The sequence below is a fragment of the Camellia sinensis genome, chromosome 3 (assembly GCF_055761805.1).
Source record: "Camellia sinensis isolate YWXY chromosome 3, ASM5576180v1, whole genome shotgun sequence".
Classification (NCBI taxonomy): domain Eukaryota; kingdom Viridiplantae; phylum Streptophyta; class Magnoliopsida; order Ericales; family Theaceae; genus Camellia; species Camellia sinensis.
Window position 1 is genome coordinate 113,130,054 of NC_138963.1, and position 21,049 is coordinate 113,151,102.

Sequence of the window (21,049 nt, forward strand, 5' to 3'; positions counted from 1 at the left end):
CCCTCGAACAAGAGGCAAGAAAGTCAGACCAAGAAAATCAGATTTCATCGGAAGAGGCTTGCGAAGCTAGAACAAAAGCACCCCTCGAACTAGGGGCACAAATGTCCGATATGCTCGAAGAGCCGAAGATGGATCCTTCAGTAAATCAATGCAATGGCCACTCTCCTGGATACGGATGGCTGCAAAACCCTAAAACCATTTGGCATGGACTTGTTACACTTTTACCCTTTGAGAGGCTCGCTGGGCCGAAAACCCGGAAGGGCGACCCAGGCAAAAGTTAGAGCAAGAGAAAAGAACAAAAAAAAAGGAAAAGAAAATAACAACAAGAATAAAAGAAAAAAAAGAGAAGAGAAAAAAAAAATGAAAAAAAAAGAAAAAAAAGAAAAAAGAATGAAAAAGAATGAAAAGATACAAAAATTGAAAAAAGAAGAAGAAGAACAAAGCTCGCAAGGTCGAAAACCTGCAACGGGCGCCTTGGCAAAAGTTAGAGCCTAAAAAGGAGAGGTTAATACCCGAGTGTACCTTAACCCCGAACTACGTAAGGCTTGATTCCCATCTTTGGGATACGTAGGCAACTTCATTCTGAAGTCCAGCCGTAAAATACTTCAAATTCAACTGTGTCCATGTGATGGTTCTAGTCATCTTTGTCTTTTCTGTATCCGGGAGTTCGGTTGCAATCATCACTCTGAGGGCTGATTACAATACACTACGTTGCCATTCAGACAAGGGGAAACTTTCCGTTGCCATTCAATGCACCGCGGTGTCATTCAAACAAGGGGCAACTTTCCGTTGCCATTCAATGTGCTGCGGTGCCGTTCAAACAAGGGGCAACTTTCCGTTGCCATGCAGCTTCCCTCCAGCAAGGGGCAATTTTCCTCCACATCCGAGATTGTGCGTCTCAAGAGTAGGTTCCGTGCTTGTTAAGCATTGGCCGTTTGCAAAAATAGTTTTTGAGAATTTTTACTGAAGTTGACTAATTTTCTCGAAAATTGTTCCATCTTTTCCAAAAACTGGACCATTTCTTGGACCCAAAATAGGAAAATTTTCTGTGCTCATAGCCTGACTTGCATGATTTCAAATCAAAAATCGAACAAGTGTGTTAATCTAACTCTCATATTGGTCAAAAATTATTTTCGTAGAAAACCAAAAAAAATGGTCAAAATGATGAACTAGGGGCACAGTTGAGTCAGGTGTTCTGTCTTTCCCCCGTCATCAACTACTCGCTAAGAAGGGCACCCTACCTGCCAAGAAGGGCACAACTGAAGTCAACAGCAAAAGGGCCGAAAAGCTCTCTCATCCTCCAAGCAACGAGGTATCGAGCCAAGTGCGAAGCACGAGTTGGAATGGATCATGATATTCCACTTCCTCATCTGGACAAATCTGATCACGTCCAAACTCCCTAACAGAGCATCGTCAACCGATGTCAGCTGCAAATTCGCTACATACCTGATTGTAGCACAACCCTTCTGTGGGAGAAAGTTCGCTATTGTGAGCAGAAGAAGAGAATCTAGCAGAATGCTAGGGGCAAGAACCCGCAACTTCCTGTTTATTCATCAACCACCCTGGGAAGGGATGAAAAATGAGAGATTGAAGAATAGAGAGATGTGCGATGAGAGAAAAAGTGAGAAAAGGGCTTTTTTAGAAAAATAGAGCTTGAGGGCCGAGTGATGTGAGGATCACAAATGAGAGAGGGTGGGAAACAATACCAGGTGAAACAGGCTCCCTGTGCACGTTTGTGTGTCGTGTCTTTTGTTTTGTCTCGATTCTTGTCTTGAGTCGTTCCGAGCGTGTCTCGATGTGTTTAGGTTGTTTACCTTTTGTTTTTTTTGTTGTTGAGTCTTTTTCACTGTGTTCAGTCGTAGGCTCAATACCCGGTTAAGAACTCTTTTCTTAATTTCAAAAATAAAATTGTTTTGTGCTTAGAGTGCTGTGCCATTCTTCACGTTTGTGCAAAACAAGATTCGTTCTTTCATAAAATCTCAGGGTTCAACCCAGGTCATGTGAGAACAGTAAAACAAGGACCTGTTTGAAGCTATATGGGTTCCAGACTACAAAGCAAAAGAAAAGAGGGAAAATCGAAGCATCTGAGTGTGCTTCAACTTCGCAAAACTCCGTGATTGTGCTCCGGATGTACCTCTTCAGGCCTTGTCAGTGCTCCGAAGAATGAGTGTGCCTCTACTGCAAGCTTAAGCCTGCTTCAAGTCAGAATGGCAATTAAAGCAGCAGCAGATGTTATCTCTCGCCAATATAAACAGGGTGTACCCTTTTCAGGCGGGGTGTGTTACAAACCCCTTCGAGAGGTAAATCGGAGGTCGCGTTTGGATTTGGCCTCGTTAAGGCCTGTATTTCCTCATTCGGCATTTTGTTTCAAACGTGCTTTTAAAGTTGCACATTCGTCGCATTGTTATGCACACCATTTCTCGCATCGTTGCGCACACCATTCGTTGCATTGTTATGCACATCGATCTAGCATTGTTATGCTCGTTACTTGCATTTTTATGCACATCTATCCTGCATTGTCATGCACCTTTTCACTTGCGTTGTCACGCACTTTCCACTTGCATTGTTATGCACGCTCTCATATTCGGAAACACTGGGATACGTCCCTATGTTTCTCCTTCATTTCAAAACACCGGGATACGTCCCTACGTTTCTCTTTTTTCGAAACACCGGGATACGTCTCTATGTTTCTTGTCATTCTTTTCAAAACCCCGGGATACGTCCCTACGTTTCTCTCTCTTTCCGAAACCCCGGGATACGTCCCTATGTTTCTATCCTTTTTTCGAAACACCGGGATACGTCCCTACGTTTCTGTTTCTTTCTCTTTTCCAAAGCACCGGGATACGTCCCTATGTTTCTCCTACCTTTCCGAAACAACGGGATACATCCCTATGTTTCACTTTCCATTCCGAAACAATGGGATATGTCCCTATGTTTCTCCTTCTCTCCGAAACACCGGGATACGTCCCTATGTTTCTCCTCCTTGTTCGTAACACTGGGATACATCCCTAATCTTTGGGATACGTCCCTAATCTTTGGGATACGTCCCTAATCCTTGGGATACGTCCCTAATCTTTGGGATACGTCCCTAATCCTTGGGATACGTCCCTAATCCTTGGGATAGGTCCCTAATCCTTGGGATACGTCCCTAACCTTTGGGATACGTCCCTAACCTTTGGGATACGACCCTTTGTTTCTCCCTCTTCGGTTAGAAGCGTTCGGAATACGTTCCAATGCTCACACCATTTCGAAACACCGGGATACGTCCCTATGTTTCCTTCTTTCCGAAACACTAGGATACGTCCTTATGTTTTTCCTTCTTTTTCCGAAACACCGGGATACGTCCTTATGTTTTTCCTTCTTTTTTCGAAACACCGAGATACGTCCCTATGTTTCTCATTCGTTTCGAAACACCGGGATATGTCTTTATGTTTCTCCCCCTTTGGTTAAGAGCATTTGGAATACGTTCCAATGCTTATACATTTCTGAAACACCGGGATACGTCCCTATGTTTCTTGCATGGTCATAAGTTATGCTCGGCTCTGTGCATTGTCTTGCATTTTGCCCCTGCCATCAGGCACATATCTTGATTGTTTTGCATGTTTGTCTGAGTCTTCGGCCTTGTAAAAAATGGGTCGTCTCTGGGCTTTGACATTCACTCCCGTCACTGTTATGACTTTCGAGTTCTGTCAAAGAGGGGCAACTGTAGACACCCCATTTTTGACCGTCCTCAAGACTTGGACGTCACCGTTTGAACACTCGGTGATTATCCATGATTGTGTTCGTTTGGAGTTCCCGGAGGTCTCGGCTCGCGTGCCTTGCCTCAGGATCTCCGAACCCAACCGTTTAGTGTCTGGTTTCACACCAAACACCTGTGTTTTGCCTTGGAGGGGCAGGGAATGCCTTGTGAGGCATCCCCACACACCACCGGCAGTGGCTAGAGGCCACCGGCTGGTTTTTGCTGCCACCGGCAATGTATATTACCGGCCGGCACTCTTTTTTGCCAAAATGGCATTTTTGGCCGGCCAACTACTGTGCATCTGCTTTTGCAGATATTTTAAGACAGCTGTCTTGCTTATGGAGGGATCTCCCTCTTATGAAGCTTGTCTTGTAAGCTTTACAAGACAAGAACTTCCATAAAGGGAGGGGCTCTCTCTTGTTGCAGGGGTTAGACACTTGAGATATTTTAGAGAGCTTAGACAGCCATTTTTAGGGTTTGAGTTCTAGGGTTAGGGTTTGATACACATTATCTCTCTCTTTTTCCCTCTTCTGTGTGTTAAAGTGTGTTTGTGTCTTACTATTGCACACAAACACATAGTGTTTCACCTTCCTTTGGTTCCTGAGGTTCTAAGGGGCTGATTTTGGTGTTTGGTGTTGGATTCAAGCCAAGGAGGGCCATTGGAGCACCATTGTTGAAGAGGTCTTCAAGGGTGAGAATCTTACCCCTTTTTACCCCATTCTTGCATTGTATTTTTACCTGTCTTAAATTCGTTTTTGAGCTTGGTGTATAATACAAAAAAGTTCTGTTTTTAGACCCTCTTGATTGTTTATTAAGGGTGTTTTGTGGTTTGGAGGTGTTTGACCCCTCTTAGGCCTTGAAAGGCCTCATTTTGTGCTATTTTGTGCAAGTTTCGAGACTTTGGTGTTTGGGCCTCTTCACCACTGAAATCTTGAGGGATTTCAGTGGTGGAGATGGTGCCTTGAAGTCTCCAAAAGGGGAGGGCCACCCCCTCTCCTTGTTGTCGTTGAAATGGACCCATTTTGGCCTCTTGAGGGAGCATCATGATAGAGTGTGTATTGACCATGTCTTGGCTGCTCTCCATGCTTAATATGTTGTGATATACCTCTGTTTTTGATTGGTTTTGGTACACCATGCATGTTTAGCATACCTACCTTGTAATGCCATGTTTATGCCTTAACATGCCTTAGGTTGTTAGCCTTTGTTCAAGCATGTTTTAGGATTAGCCTTGTGAAGGTTTTGTGCTCATTTTTCCATGTTTTAGCTCTGTCCATAGTCGTTTGGGTTGATCTTGGCATGCATAGTATAGCTCCTTTGTATTTGAGCTTGTATGCTTCAAGCATGTGAATGTATAGCATGACATTTTTGTATTGATTTGGTGATTTGGAATCATCCACCATGTCATTTCAGTCCCATTTGCATGCCTATATGTTTACCTTGGACGCATCTTTAATGCTTTGGAAGCTTCTGTAGTATGCTCCATGTTTTGGCGCTTATGCATGCCTTTGAATTTGAGCCATTTAGATGCCATCTAAGTGGTCTTTTGGGCTTTATTTTAGGTGCTAAAACTCTGTTTTTAATCATTTAGTTCATGCCATGTTTGGTCTTGCTAAGTGTAGTTCAATACTCCATTGGTTTGCTTTGAGCACTTAGGCCATTTGTTGCATGTTTGGCTTGATTTATTGCTTGGTTTGGCACCATGTTTTAACATGATTTTTAATGCTTATGTTGCATGCTATATGTCCATGATTACCTTCTTTCAAATGTGTTTGAGAGTTGCCCCATTTGTACTTAAGTGTTGGCTCTCAATTATGTGCATGTGTGTATGTATTTGGTCCCTCATATTATAGTACTTTGGCCGCTGTTTTGGGCCTATTTAGAGCTGCCCAAATCATATATAAGTCCATCTTTTCATTCATTTGCATTGCCACATGTTTGCTTGTATGCTTGCATAAGTGCCTTGCCATGCCATGTTGCATCCTTAGCTTGTATGCCTAGGTTGCATTGCATCTTGCATGCATGCCTTGTTCCTTGACTTGATGATGGGAATTGGGCCTTGTTTTGTTTGCTTGGTTTGCATTTCATTTGACATGGAAGTCGCATACTTGATTCTTTGGGCCATCATGCATGGAAATGCGTGATTGGTGGTCCGAGAATCGAGGCACATGTCCTTTTGAGTCACAAACATGATAAGGGGCATGAATGGTGCATATATGCCTTGAATTGTGCTGCCATGCTTTGCCTTGCCCTCTGTTGCTGTCAATTGCAGGTTCTGCAGGCATTCCTTGCCGACCGGCAGTAAACTAGCAGCCGATGGATTCATCTTGTGCCGGTGACTACACCACACTGCCGGTGGTAATTCTATTCAGCTGGTGGCACTCCTCAATGTCCAGAGAAGCAGTCCTGAGGTTTTGACAACCTCCAGAGGAGTGAAGGAAGGAAAACAGAGGCAGTTTATGCATGGCAGCGCGTTTCCCGAGGCGATTTACTGTTTTCTTAGCTTTAGTTAATTTGCTTAGCTGAGTAGGCAATTTGTAATATTTAATTAGCTTGCGTAGTTAATTAATTTGTATTACTTATTTGGTCCCTCCGAGCGAGGGCAAATCTGTAATAAGTGTGTGTGAGTGGTGTGTATGTCTTCCAATCCCCACTTCTTTCTTCCCTTTTACTTACCTGCTTTGATGGTTAGTACTAGGGCACGTTTAATTTAGCATACCTTATGCTATGCATGCGTGCATTCATGCATTTGTATTGCATGTATTGGGCTCGGTACATCACGCTAACTGCATCTGTACTTCAATTCACAAATTGAATATGTGATAGTTGATCGCATTTCACATGCCATGTTTAAGTTAACCGAGCCTGTCTAGATTGCATTTTTGCATGCGATGCATTAGTCATTCTTAACATGAACTAGGACATGCATGTTCGCTAACTAGTTTACTGTTTTGGCACGGAGTACGATGTAAAGTATTTATGCTTTAGCATCCCGCATGTGTGTGAGTGTTGCCATGACAGTATGCTTGCCATGTGGCTAGATGCTTATGTGATAAATTGCTTGAATGTCTGTGGGTGAAGGTTGGATTGTTTGAGTTGGAAAAACTCATTGAAATCCGTGTTTTAGCCTACTTGCGAGTAGCAAATTCCAAAGCGCTTTTCAAAACCGAACAGATATGCAATGCTTGTTTCCAAATTAGGCAATCTAGTCTATACTTGTTTGTTGCGCGCATAACATAGTAATTCTAGGCTAATTAATGGAATAAGAACACATAACGTTTTCAAAATCGGATATCATGGTTAGTAGAGGCCGGTCTTCGGACCGGGCGAAAGGGGGTGCTCATAGCTGACCTTCCCCGATTGTACCCAAGCTCCCGAGCCAAGACAACTCCGGTGATGACGGACATGTGGCCTTCGGCACCGAGTCAGGGTTTCCTAAATTTTCCCATTTTAAAAATATTTAGGTGGCGACTCTGTATCTGGCAAAGCAGTCCATGTTTGGCACTTCTTTTCAAAAAATCTGTTTCTCAAAACGATTTGCCGGATTTGGACTCTTTGGTTCAGATTAAGAACCGTGACACAAATCGAGTCCGAACTGTAGCGAGGGGCCCCTCCGCGGGCGCGTCTACACCCGCCGGGCCATAGGTCTACAAATTTCTCTAACAATGTCAGTAGTTTGGTCCCTAGGTACAACATTTTGTGCTGGTTGGGCCACTATTGGAAGAGTAAACACACGGTTTGGAGGAACGCCTTGTGCCTAAAGTCTTCTTGGTCTCTGTAAGGGCACATTTGCGACTAGTTTTCCCTGTTGTGTTGGTTAATGTTGAGGGTATGGTTGTCCCCTTGGGGTAGGCATTTGCCCTACAAAAGGTGCTGCGAAGGGAACCACTGGAGGAGGAACAAGAGTTGTTTCTCTTGCAACTGCAGGAATTCCTTCCAAACCCCCGGGTGTAAGTTCAAACATAGGATTAGTGAATACTCGAGTGCCAGACATAGGTTCAAATATGGGATTTGAAAACACTCGAATGCCATTTCCTTGTGTTAACCCTGATCCACCGATGTGTATGGTTTCACTGGTAAACAAAGGCATGCTCTGACTCATTAGTGGTCTGGGAGGATCTTCGTACCATAATTGAGGCACAGGTGATGGTCTCTTATGATTTTGATTATTAGCTTGACCGCTAATTTGCCCATTATTTTGTCGATTACTTTGCATAGGCTGTTTATCTTGAGCCAATCTTTGTTAAAGTAAATTTATATTTTCTTCAGTCTATCTAATGACAGGTGGTTGATAGGAGTTCATTCGATCCAAAAACAATGTTTCCCCTCTTTTCATTGTATGCATTAATTGTTGTCCCACAACATCAACCAATCCTCCCCATGGATTTGCTGGTTGGGCAAATGGAACAATTAAAGGTCCAATTTCTTGGCCTTGTCCAACATTTTTGACTTATGTTGCATATCCTGAAATACTGATCTCTTCGACCAATTGTGTAGGATCACTTGAAGCAGGCACATCCACAGGATATGGCTCAACATTACCCTCTGGATTATGTATTTCTAGATCTCCTTCTACACCTTCTTCAAGGTGTTCATTTTCGCCTTGTTTCCTATGTTTAGCCATTATCATGGTAGTCCCACTGGGCGTGCTAAAAAATATATGTTGGCCTTTTTGGCTTTCGTGGGTTAAAAATGTATATAGAGTGTGCCAGCAAGGATCAATAAGTACTTTACAGAAATAATAAATGCCAACCAATTCATCAAACAATTGCGTCGAAGTTCTTTTAACCTCAATGAAGAAAATTTCATTGGTTGGCTTATTTTATGAGAAAATTTAGAAGAACTAATCACAAAAGTAAAAGAATGAGGGAGAGAACAGTGTCTAAAAATAAATTTTATTAAGTAAACTGATGTTTACAAATGTATATTCGCACTTCCACAGCCTCGAAAGGGATTACAGCATGAACATACTAACTTAGAACTACTCCTAAGAAACTGAAATACAGTGTGGGAAAGTAAAGGACTGGAAAATAAATAACTGGAAAAGTAAAGAACTGGAAAAAAATATAAAGTAAAATAAACTGCTTTTTGGATCTGGATCTGGTTCTGGTGTCCTCCACTATCAACTTTCTCCTCTATTTATATGCTCTAGTAGTAATTGTCAAAGTGGCTGATAACTATCGAAGTAGATGATAATCGTCGAAGCAACATCCATGATCATGGGACATGGTTTCAACCATTTTGCCTCTACTAAGCCATTTTTTGTAGTTGGGCTTCCCTACTGAATTTGAATTTAAATATTCAAGAAATGTTTATCTATGTCACCTTGCTCCTTTCGATTGTTCCAGTACTTCATAGATCCATTGCCATTGATATAATTTGACACGTGTCCTCTAATGACTGGAGACCTTTACTAATTCCTCAAGTTACTCCTGATGGACCATGTGTCAGGCTGTGATTGGCTGATACAAAATTTATAGCCAACAGTTATGTAATCGAATCTAAACCTTTTGGTCTTATGCAACTATAGTTTTTTTTTTTTTTTTATCAGCAAAAAAGAAACTTTATTGTTGATAATCGAATTATTACATAGGACATCAAACAGTAAACACAGAAGGTGCAACGAGCATCACAGCAAAACTAGACAATCCCAACTAGGTTGCCACTATCTAGCTAGCACAATCATTTGCTAGCACCAAATCAAGTTGGTAAGACACCAACCAACCGAGACAAAAATAAAAATAAAAACACAGGATACCAGACAACACCCACAAGTGGGCTACCAAACAACAACACTGGCTCAAACTGGCTACCTTAAACCACTCGCCTTCTACCTCTACATAAAAAATTTCTAATTTGCCTCATGTTGAAAAGGAAATCATGAACTGTGAAGTGATGTTCCTTAAGTACTTCTTTGAACCAAAGAGCAATCCTTACTTTTATCAGGTCACATAAACCTACCACATTTGGATTAGTATCCTTGAAAATGCATTCATGTTGATATTTCCACAGAGACCACAACACAATAATCGACAATGTTTTCCACATCATTCTCTTCTTTTTGCTAAGCCTTTCCCTACCCACCAATTAAGAAGTGCCTCCACTGAGTCTATTAATGCACCTTGCACATCCCACTTTAGCATCTCTAACCAAACTCTCCATGCAACTAGGCAACACAATAACACATGATTAAGTGACTCATCCTCAATTTTGCAGAAAAATGCAGATGGTTGATGCATTAGCAGTAAGAACACTAATTCGTAGGAGGAAAACTGTTGTCTTCAGTCTGCCCTTCTAAGCAAGCCAACCAAAAAATTAAACTCTAGAGGGAATGTACTTCACCCACACCAATATACTAGTTGAAAGGTGGCTGTCAAACCTAGCTGCTAGAAACTTATACACAGATGAAACTGTAAAAATACCTATTTTTGAGGCTGCCCAAACTAGTATATCTTTTGTGTCTGGCGTGATTGCAGGAGTTGGCTCTAAAAAGGCTAACATTCTAATAACCTCCAACCTTTCCCAATCATAAAGCTCCCTTCTGAATTGAAACACCCACTCTCCTGCAACCTCTTTCTTTGCCATCATTGAATTTAAAGACTCCCATATTAACTACCAATCTATGTAGAAGTGGGAATTCCTCTTTTAGACAAGCATTTTCACACCATTTGTCACAACAGAACTTCACTCTATGACCATTACCAACTTTTATCTTGAAATTCTCTAGAAAGAACCTCAAAAGACTACTATTCTGGTCAGTGCTTGCTACTATATCCTTCCAAATTTTAGAACTACTACTATTGGAGCTGAGTGTAGACATCAAACTACCCTCATAAAACTTGTATTTGATGCATAGAACTCTTCTCCAAAGTGTTTTATTCTTAATTCCAAACCTCCACCACCATTTCATTAAAAGGCAATCATTGACCAGCTTAACTCTCTTAACCTTAACTCTTTTTCAACTATAGTTGAAGATATATGGTTCAATAGTAAGTTTTTTTAATTTTCTTAGTGTGTCTAAGGTAAGTAGATAAACTATTAAGTCAACACATGACTTGGATCAGTCTGTGAATGACTTTCCTATTTAATATTTTAGTTGTTGTTGGTTCTTCCTCCAAAAAAAAAAATTGTTGGTAATGCTATAGATACGCCCATGAGATTAATAGTATATATAATTTAAGGAGATTCTATCAATTTGGGTTATGAACTGTGTCTTTGTTTATGACCTACTATATTGTTAGTTATGACACATTATAATGTTGGTTATGACATTATTTTAGTTATGATCCAAGAGTTGTTAGGTTAAACACCATGTGATGTTTGGTCATTGTCAGGTTTTTATAATTGGCAATCTCGTTTGATAAAACTCCTTTCAGTTATAATTTTGTTCACTCTTTTGTTTCAGTGAAGATGTGAATGCTTAGATGCTAATCCAACCCGAATTGTGCCAATGTAGAGAAGTTTGTGATCTTGCTCGGTCAGCTCGCGGGGGTCCAAAGGGCAGTGTCCAAACAGGGTCGAGGAGTAGTGCCCACAAAGCCAAAGTGGTTTGACTACTTAAGCAGTCATTTGTGTGCTCGAGCGGTGAAGGGCATCATCCAGTACTTTTGCAAAGCGCCTGAACTTCTAGGAAGTGAGTTTTACCGCTCAAGCAGTGAAAGTTGCGCTTGAGTGGTCAGCCTATATGTTTTGCACCGCCTTTACTTACATCACTCAAGCGGTGAAGTGTGTGCTCGAGCGGTCTTTGCGATTCAACTTACTATAAAGTGTGCAATTCGCTATTTTTAGGATTTAAGCCATCCATAATTTTAGAGAGAAAGAAAGTGATTTCTATTGGAGGGTATTTTATATGATTTTCCTATAGTAAGCGATCGATTGATCAACGAACTACAGATTATCAAACATCAAGGGTTGTTCTTATTATTTCGTTTACAAAAGTGAGAGTTGTTCTTTGGTGGATTCCAGGAAACTTGGGCTTGAAGCTTTGGTGGATTCCGGAGTGGCTCATTATCGTTCATTTGACATCAGCGTTGTGAATTCAACGTTGGGCAAGACAATTCCGAGGTGAAGACAGTGATGGAATAGACACATCAGGTTCAGTTCGATTCGAGCATGGATTCGCTAGGTAATTGAGAGCACTCGTGTGTAATTTTTCTTTTATCTTCTTAGTAAATTGTTTTGTAGTTTTGGCCCGTGATTTTTTTATCACAATTGGAGGTGCTCCAATTGTGATTTTTTTCACGTTAAATCATTGTGTCGATTTGTCTTTGATTGTTTGATTGGGATTGTTATTCATTATTTAAAATTTAAAAATAATCATAAATCAATGTCTCAGAGATTTAAGGTTTTTTAGTTATAATTCATTTTTATTTTAATTTTTATTTTAATTTTATTTTTGGTTATGAGTTATGCTATATGTGGTAATCAAACTCAGAAATAACATAACTTGCATTACAAATGATACACACCCTTTTAAAAGTGTGTACCACAGCATTACCCCCAAATAACTACCCCTAGAAGGAATATCTTTAGAAAATGTTTAAGACCCACAAAATACTCCCACAATAATACCCAAAATGATGTATCATTATATGTGTCAATTATTGATTTGTTACACATTTAATGATGTAGGGCCCAATTCCCTTGGTATATCATTGTGTATAGATTTGTCAATCTAAAAGTATGAGTCTCTAGCATTGCTCAATATCATTTTAGCACGTACACATATGAACCTATCATGGAAGTCTTTAGTCAATTACCTTTTTTTTTCTTTTCTTTTTTTTCTTTTTTGTTTTTTTGGTTTAGTCAATTAGTAGACACATACCCCAACCCAAAAATAAGTTGGGTAAAAAATAGTTGTCCCTACAAGAAAAATATTTGAGACTTCTAATTGCGTATCCCTAATAGACCTCTAATGATGTGTAATGGATTTCATTCCTCACTCCTAATCCTTCCTCTCTCTATCTCTCTCTATTCTTTCTCTCCTCCACCTCATTAGAGGTCAAAATATAGGTGATATATTAGGGGATGTAGTACCACTCCTACAAGTAATTTGATAATCATATTATACATAATCTTCATTTAAATATCTTGCCAACGTACTGGTCTAATCTTAAACAATCATTTATGTAATGAAATCACCAACTTCATGAAAAAATTTAAATACAAACACAAGCATCTATTATTCATACAATCCTTGACGTGAATATGGATGTGGCTTCTAGTTTAGTAACAACTCTAGTTTCGAATGTTAAAGCCTGTGAAGGACACTTTAACAGTGCAATTGCTCTTTCCCCTTGTTTCGATACCTTGTCTCGGCTTTTCTAGTTTAAAAAGAAAAGTGAAAGTTCCATATGACTCTAGTTCTAGTGAAAGCAATGAAAGTATAATTATACTCCAGTTTTTTTTATCAAAGTTAGCAACCAACTCAAGAGATTTTCATCAATCCAAATCAAATTAATGTGGTTCAAGCACAACAGAAAGCACAGAGACAACAAAGCACTTTGGATCAGCAAGTGTATACCCTTCTCTCTCTTTTCTTTGGTGGTGCTTTTGCACATAAATCATGCAATTCATTATTATTACACCCAAAAAGGAGTTTTTCTTGTGTACAAGTGTCCTAATGCCTCATGACTGCTTTATTAACCAAATTTCAAACAACAATTCTGTTTTCTTTCACACAAGAAAAAACCAATAATAATTTTTTTTTTTAAAAAAAATAACCTTGTTGCAGTCCCAAATATGACTCTTTCCATGGCTTTGCTTTTAGGGAAAATGACTCATTTTCTTGTCTTTAATTGTGACCTTAAAAATAAGTTTGAAAACATTTTCTACTACCTGGCTTGTACAACAAATCATTGATATTTCTTTTTCTTTTTATCTTTTTTCATTGAGAATGAAAATTGTATTTTAAACCGATTTTATTGGTTTTTATTTTGCAACACTTGTGCAATTCTAGTTTTTTCTGATTATTCCACGAAGCCTTCACAATTTTTTATTTACTAACATGTTATATAAGTATTCACAATTACATAATGGAAAATTTTAAACACATGTAGAAAACTAGTTCTACAATGGCGCTCATTGCAACAACCAGAACATGTATGCGCTCGGATAGACAAAACAAACAAAAGTCCAATCATGCTGTTACTACTAATCAAACCCAACAATATCACAAAATTTTCAAAACCTTTTTTCGTCAAGAATTATGAGTTTAACCGGGCTATGTGATGGGCTGGTCTTGTAGCATTGAAGAAACATTCTCACAATTCTATCGGTTAGATTTAGAAATAGTATGTTGACAAAGGATCTTTGCTTCACTGATATATTAGAATATTCACAAATATGGTATTTGAAATAGCCCACGTGTGTTATCAGATTAGAATTACAAGTATCTATGCAAACATGTATACATATATCCATTTGTCTAGAGCAAAAAAAAAAAAAAAAAAACAATACACATCTATTATTTTACTATCACAATCTGCACACTAGTATACAGGGAGTACCTGATCTCATGGTAAACAATTTCTAGGATGCCAAGCTCTGATCTTTGTAATTCAAAAAATAAAAAAATAAATAAAAAAAACCCTTACCTTTGTATCTCAGAAGTTGAGACCCAAAAGTAGTCTGAAGATGCAAATATAGTAGGGGAATTTGCAGGTCTTTTTTTTTCAATAAAAATCTTGAGGTGGAAGAAGGGAATTCACGTTGTTAGTTGAAATTTGATTCATGGATTTTCTTTTCAACAATTACACAGACTATCATGCTGCAGACTGCTAAGATTGTAAGTTACAGTTGCTGCTTCACAATTTGTTTCAGTCAATGTGATGGTGGGGAGGGGAGAATCATGCAGCTTGCTTGTTGAAATTTGATCCCCAGATTTTCTCTTGAAGGATTCTGTCAAATCATTAAATGTCACTAGCACAGAAAAATATTCAAGAGTCTCAAGTAAAACACTTGCACAAATCACAATTGAAAATGATATGGGGACTTCTGGATAGCATTCATAATTTAATGAAAGAAAATGCAACTATGAATTACTCAGAGATAGAGAAAGCACCCCTCAATGGCCTACAAAGACATTAATACTACAACTCATCAAGGCAGAGTTAAATAGAGGTATTTTTGCCCTCGTGAAACACCTTCGTTGTTCTGCCTGAATCTGAAAATATTTTTTTAAAGGCTTTCAGGTTCTGCAAGTAAAATTCCCATTGATTTTTATCAATTATGTAGTGACGCCAAAACAATTAGAGAGGTTACAGAGTAGCACAAGGGAAGGAATATTATCAATACAGTAGAAATTACAAAAGTAATTGGACAAAAATATATAGCATAAATAACACAACAATGAAAATTTGGCGCATGTATAGTCCATGGTTGGTAACTATTAGAAGGATGGCAAGGTTCAACTTTGATCCTGCTATTAATTTTTGTTGTGGTTATAGTAATTACCATGATCAGAATTACTATGCTTCTCTTGAATAGATTATATGCGAAGGTTGAAACTTTTACTGTACTATGAAAAATTGAAAACTGCAATATGCATAAAAGTTTTAAAAAAAATTAAAAAAATTAGAATTGCTAAGATCAGAACCATAATAATGAACTGCTCAAGTCCTGTACAAATGCAGAGTCTTAAACTAGCCCTCTTGGATAACACAAAATACATATTAACTAGCTTCGAGATAGCCTATCTATTATATCTAGTGTAATAACAATTATGTTTTACTGCTACTTCCTAAACATTATATGAGACCAAATTTTTTTTTTAAATAAACCACATCTCCTGTAAATTTATAAGAGGAAAAGTATGCATACTGTTAATCAAAACACAAAACATGCAGCGGATAAAATGTTTAGATCATACCTTCTTGATGATAGAACCTCGTGGATAAATCACGTGCTTCCAGAAACTGATAAACCGACCCAGCAGTGAAGTGATATCACAGATTGAATATCACCCACACAAATCACAGTGCAAAGGACTTGATTGTTGTTTTTGGGAGAGAGTCAGTATATGGGTAGAAACAGATCATACGTTGTTTCTCTCTTAATCACCCATAACCATATATCAGATATATAATATATTATTATTATCTATCCATATCAGTTAAAACTGATAATATCTGTATACTGAGTGGTTATCCTAAATAGGTTTGAATTTAATTTCAAAACCTATTTGGATAAGGTTCAAATTCAAATTCAAATGGTCATGCCACATGGGCGCCCATTACTAACATCTTCCACTCGCACATGAGTTGGCATGACACTGCCACATCTCTATCTCAATCTCCCCAAAAATGAACAATCTCATACTAGCCAATGCACCGTGCGACCGCTAAGAACACCTGCATGTGGGAGCTCTATACTAGAAACTCAATATGAGTCAGCATAGAGACATCAACCCAAAAAGAACAAAAATAGTGTCTCATGTACCCAGACCCATCTAGCTACATCAGTCCAAAAACATCTCTAATCCCTCAAAGAGCATGTTTGACTCTCCTAGGTCCCGCATTATATTTACACCCAATCAGCATCCTATAAAGAGCGATGTGAGTTGTCGACAGTGAATATAGAGCAGAGATGTAGAACTGGATGATCTTCCCTTCACCCTCATATCATTCAATTTAAAATTGACCGCTTTCCCAGTAATGTCCCTTAAAGCCGAATCATACATGACCGCAGGCAACATACCAAAGTAGCTGAACATCAACTCCTCATCTTATGACATAGTCAAAGGTCACAAAAGGCACAAAGTGAAGTCATTTAGGAAAAAATGACTTTTAGGACTCACACGGTGAAGAAGCAGGGATCCATTCTTTCACCTCGCTAACGGGTCGATAAGCACATGCAGTATGAATGCATGTTATAGTGGAGTTACTCTTCCAAAGAGTGATGTTAAACTCACACACCATACAGATCTTAGTCTAGTCGCTCTTAAGTGCACGAGTCGCTTCCTAGCGTCTAACTCGAATTCTCTATTTGCTCGCCTCTCAGGCATCAAATAAGATCTCCCATCTGGCTATCCATAACAGACATATCATGGAAAAGTGGGTACTCTCATATCCATGGTCGGTCTCTAACAAGACCTCATCTTGGCTCCAACCAAGGCGACATAGCTAGTGGATAATTTTAGCTTCTAGTCTCATCCTTACTCGCTACCTAGCGCTAAGGGCGATTACTCGTGTGAGTGAGCCAATCTTGCCTGCTAACATCAATTTAATTATTTTGTGTATGCTAATTCACAGACCATTACTAAAAGTAGTAAACATAAATGTGTAATAGAAACAAGTATGAATACTAATGGCATAAATATCCCCAAAAAATGAGTTCAACTGAATACACATAAAAAATATCACCACCTACATAGTCCTAAAGCCCTAACATGAGTAAGATAAACATCTCTAGCAATGGGCTTAGTCAAAGGGTCCGCAACCATGCGACTCGTAGGGATGTGCTCCAGGATCACTTCTTTCTGCGCCAAAATGTCTCTGATAAAGTTGAACCTCACATCAATGTGTTTGGTTCTGCCATGGTATTTAGGATCCTTAGCGTAAGCGAGTGCAGCCATGCTGTCACAATGGATAGTCACAGGGTCTGAAGTGTGTGTGACAACATCCAAATGCTGAAGGAACCTCCTCAACCATACGGCTTCCTAAACGGCAGATGAACAAGCCACAAACTCAGCCTCCATAGTCGATAAGGCGATACAGGATTGCTTCTTACTGCTCCAAGAAATAGCACCATCGCTAAGCATGAAAGCATATCCTGAAGTAGACTTACGCTCATCTAGGTCTCCTCCCCAATCAGCATCATAATAGCCAACTAGATGTAGATCTGAACTCTGGTAGCAAAGTGTGTAATCTGCAGTTCCTTTAAGATATCGTAATATCCTCTTAACTGCTTTCCAATGAGCTGGTCCTGGGTTGGATTGGTAACGACTCACCAATCCGACTGCATAACAAATGTCAGGACGTGTACACATCATAGCATACATCAAGCTTCCAACAACATTTGCATAGGGAACACAGGCCATATTTTCATTTTCTTCTTGAGTCTTAGGACCCATATCAAGGCTTAGGCTCTCGCCTTTTGCAACAGGAGTGTCAATGGATTTGCAGCTCTGCATCTGGAACCGCTCTAGAATAATCTTAATGTAAGTCTCTTGAGACAAACCAAGAAGTCTCCTAGAGCGATCCCTAAGGATCTTAACACCGAGCACGTAGCTCGCCTCACCCATGTCCTTCATTTCAAATGTAGAGAACAACCACATTTTAGTGGCGACAATCATCTCCTTGTCATTTCCAGCCAATAATATGTCATCTACATATAATGACAATATCAGAAAATTGTCCTTGGACCGCTTAACATACACACAGTGATCTTCATCAATCATCGTAAACCCATTCGAAACAATGGCTCGATGAAATCTCAGATTCCACTGTCTGGATGATTGCTTTAAGCCATAAATAGATCGTTGAAGCTTGCAAACTTTGCGCTCCTGACCTACTGTCACAAAGCCTTCTGGTTGATCCATATAGATCTCTTCATCCAATTCTCCATTGAGAAATGCAGTTTTAACGTCCATCTGATATAGCTCTAAGTCCAACTGAGCTACTATGGCCAGGATTAGGCGAATAGAGGCAAACCTTACAACTGGTGAAAAAGTTTCCTCATAGTCCACACCCTCTCGTTGGGTGTAACCTTTCGCCACTAGGCGAGCCTTATACCTTTCTATGGAACCATCCGCCTTGCGCTTGATTTTGAGAACCCATTTGTTCCCAATAGTCTTGCGCCCTAGCGGCAAATCAACCAAGTCCCAGACATGATTTTTCTTCATAGACTCTATTTCTTCATCCATTGCAGTACTCCATTCTTTACTAGCAGGGGATGAGAGAGCCTCTTTGAGATTCTTAGGCTCCATCTCATCACTCGGAGCAATCATGAATGCTTCCCCTTCAATCTCAAAACGACGACGGGGTATAGCTCCACGTTTGCTTCTACGTAGTTGAGAATCCTGAGAATCCTCATCCATTGGATCTAATCCATGGGTAGGTAGATCGCTCCCACTGTCCCTAGGAGCTTGAGGAATTATTTTCTCATTCTCTACTAAGCTACTATGTGCGCCTTCAAGTGGATCCTCCATCTCGTGGAATTCTACTTCTCTAGTTACCTCACCTCTGCTAGGGAAATCCTCCTCTAGGAAATCCACATCTCGCGACTCAATTTCAGTCACACTTCCATCTGGATGCTCCCCAATAAACACATAGCCCTTAGAATGCTCACTATAGCGAATGAAGATACACTTCTTTCCTCTAGGGCCCAACTTCCCAAACTTATGAGAAGCGTTGTGTATGTAAACTGCCGAACCCCAAGGCCGCAAATTGCCCAAGTCAGGCTTTTTGCCAGTCCACATCTCATATGGGGTGGAAGGAACTGATTTGGAGGGCACACGGTTAAGGACGTAGGCAGCAGTCAACAAAGCATCTCCCCAATAAGAAATTGGAAGATTAGCTTGCGCCATCATTGATCTAACCATGTCAAGCAATGTGCGATTCCTTCTCTCCGCTACACCATTTTGTTGCGGAGTCCTAGGAATTGTCAATTGCCTGATAACTCCTTTTTTCTCACAGAGCACTTTAAATTGCTTAGATAGATACTCACGTCCTCGGTCAGTCCTTAGAGCTTTAATGCTCTTGTCTAATTGATTCTCAACCTCATTAACATAGCGTCTAAAGCAATCCAATGCTTCTGACTTGTGAGAAATCAGATAGACATGACCAAAACGCGTGCAATCATCTATAAATGTGATGAAATAAGGGGCTCCATGCCTTGCCCTCACATTCATTGGTCCACATATATCAGAATGAATAAGTTGCAATGGGATAGATGCCCTTATGGCTTTCCCAAATGGTTTCCTTGTTGCCTTTCCAGCAAGACAGTGCTCACAAGTAGGCAAAGTGACTCTAGCGAGTGGGCCTAAAAGACCTTCTCTAGCCAATCTAGTCATCCTGTCTTGCCCTATATGGCCTAATCTAGCATGCCATCTCATAGAATCATTATCACAAAAAGATGCAATATTAGAAATAGAGCCATTGGCATTTTTATTAATACTAGAATCATCCACATCCAAAACTAAAAAACCATCTGAAAGATAACCAAAACCATAAAAAATTGTTCCCAAATAAATGCTAACACCATTATTCTCAAAACAAAAACTAAAACCAAGGCTCATCATGCTAATAACTGAAACTAAGTTTCACCGAATATCCGGAGCATAAAGAACATCATGAAGATACAAGGTGTGCCCTCGTCGCATTTCCAGCTTGAATGTGCCAATGCCAAGCACCTCCACACTGGACTCGTTTCCCATGTAAACTTTTCTGCTCCCAGCAGGTACTCGGCGATACTCAACGAACCCTACTCTGTCCCTCGCGATGTGGTCTGTTGCTCCGGAGTCTACAACCCAAAAATGAGGAGAATGAGCAATTAATGCTTGACTAGACACAAAGCATTGAATGCGAGAAATTAAGTAAGGGAGTACCTTCTTCTACTCAGGGCAATCCCGAGCGAAGTGTCCTTCTTTGTTACAGTTAAAGCATGTCAATTTAGCCTTTGCCTTCTTACCACCTCTCTTGCCCCTACGCTTGAAATTTCTAGCGCCATTGGGCTTAAGCGCAGCCGCTGCTTGCTTCTTAGGGGCACCTTTTGCTTTTCCACGTTTGAACTGAGAAGTCCTACGTGAGCTTGACTCAACCACCATAGCAGAACCATCAGACTTAGCCGCCTCAAGGCGCTCAGCCTCTAGCTCCAAATGACGCGATATGTCTTCTAATGTTTTCACACTCTCATTATGCATCATGTTCTGCTTCATCTGCTCCCAAGAATTTGGCAGAGAGCGTATCACAGCCTGTACTTACTGCTCTTGAGTCAAATTATGCCCAGCAGCCGCAAGCTCACGTATCATGGCTGACTTGACTCTCAAATGCTGCTTCATCGAGTGATGCGCCCTTTTCTGATATGAGTCAAATTTCATAGTCAGCCCACGTAGCTTTGCCAAAGAGGTAATACCAAACTTTTGCTTGAGAGCTTCCCACATCTCAAATGCAGTCGGGCAATGCTCAAACTCACTAATCAAGTCGTTGTGCATGCTGCTCAACATAGTAAAGCGCGCACACCGATCTTTGTTACGCCAAGTCTGAAAGGCTTCAAGATCACGACGATGTTGAGCTGTATTGCCCTACTCTGGCTCAACCATCACTTGTTCAAGTGTGGTCAACACTTCTTGCTCATTGAGGAGGTATTGGATCT

General features: G+C 40.0%; 1 long non-coding RNA gene across 1 annotated transcript; it reads right to left on the bottom strand.

Annotated features, from left to right (window-relative positions):
• Positions 1 to 19,839: 19,839 nt before the first annotated feature.
• On the bottom strand, positions 19,840 to 20,640 carry LOC145821102 (uncharacterized). The gene is made up of 2 exons (XR_014363142.1): positions 20,283 to 20,640; positions 19,840 to 20,197 (listed from the first exon to the last, which is right to left on the bottom strand). It is a non-coding gene; the product is annotated as an uncharacterized LOC145821102 (long non-coding RNA).
• Positions 20,641 to 21,049: the final 409 nt, after the last annotated feature.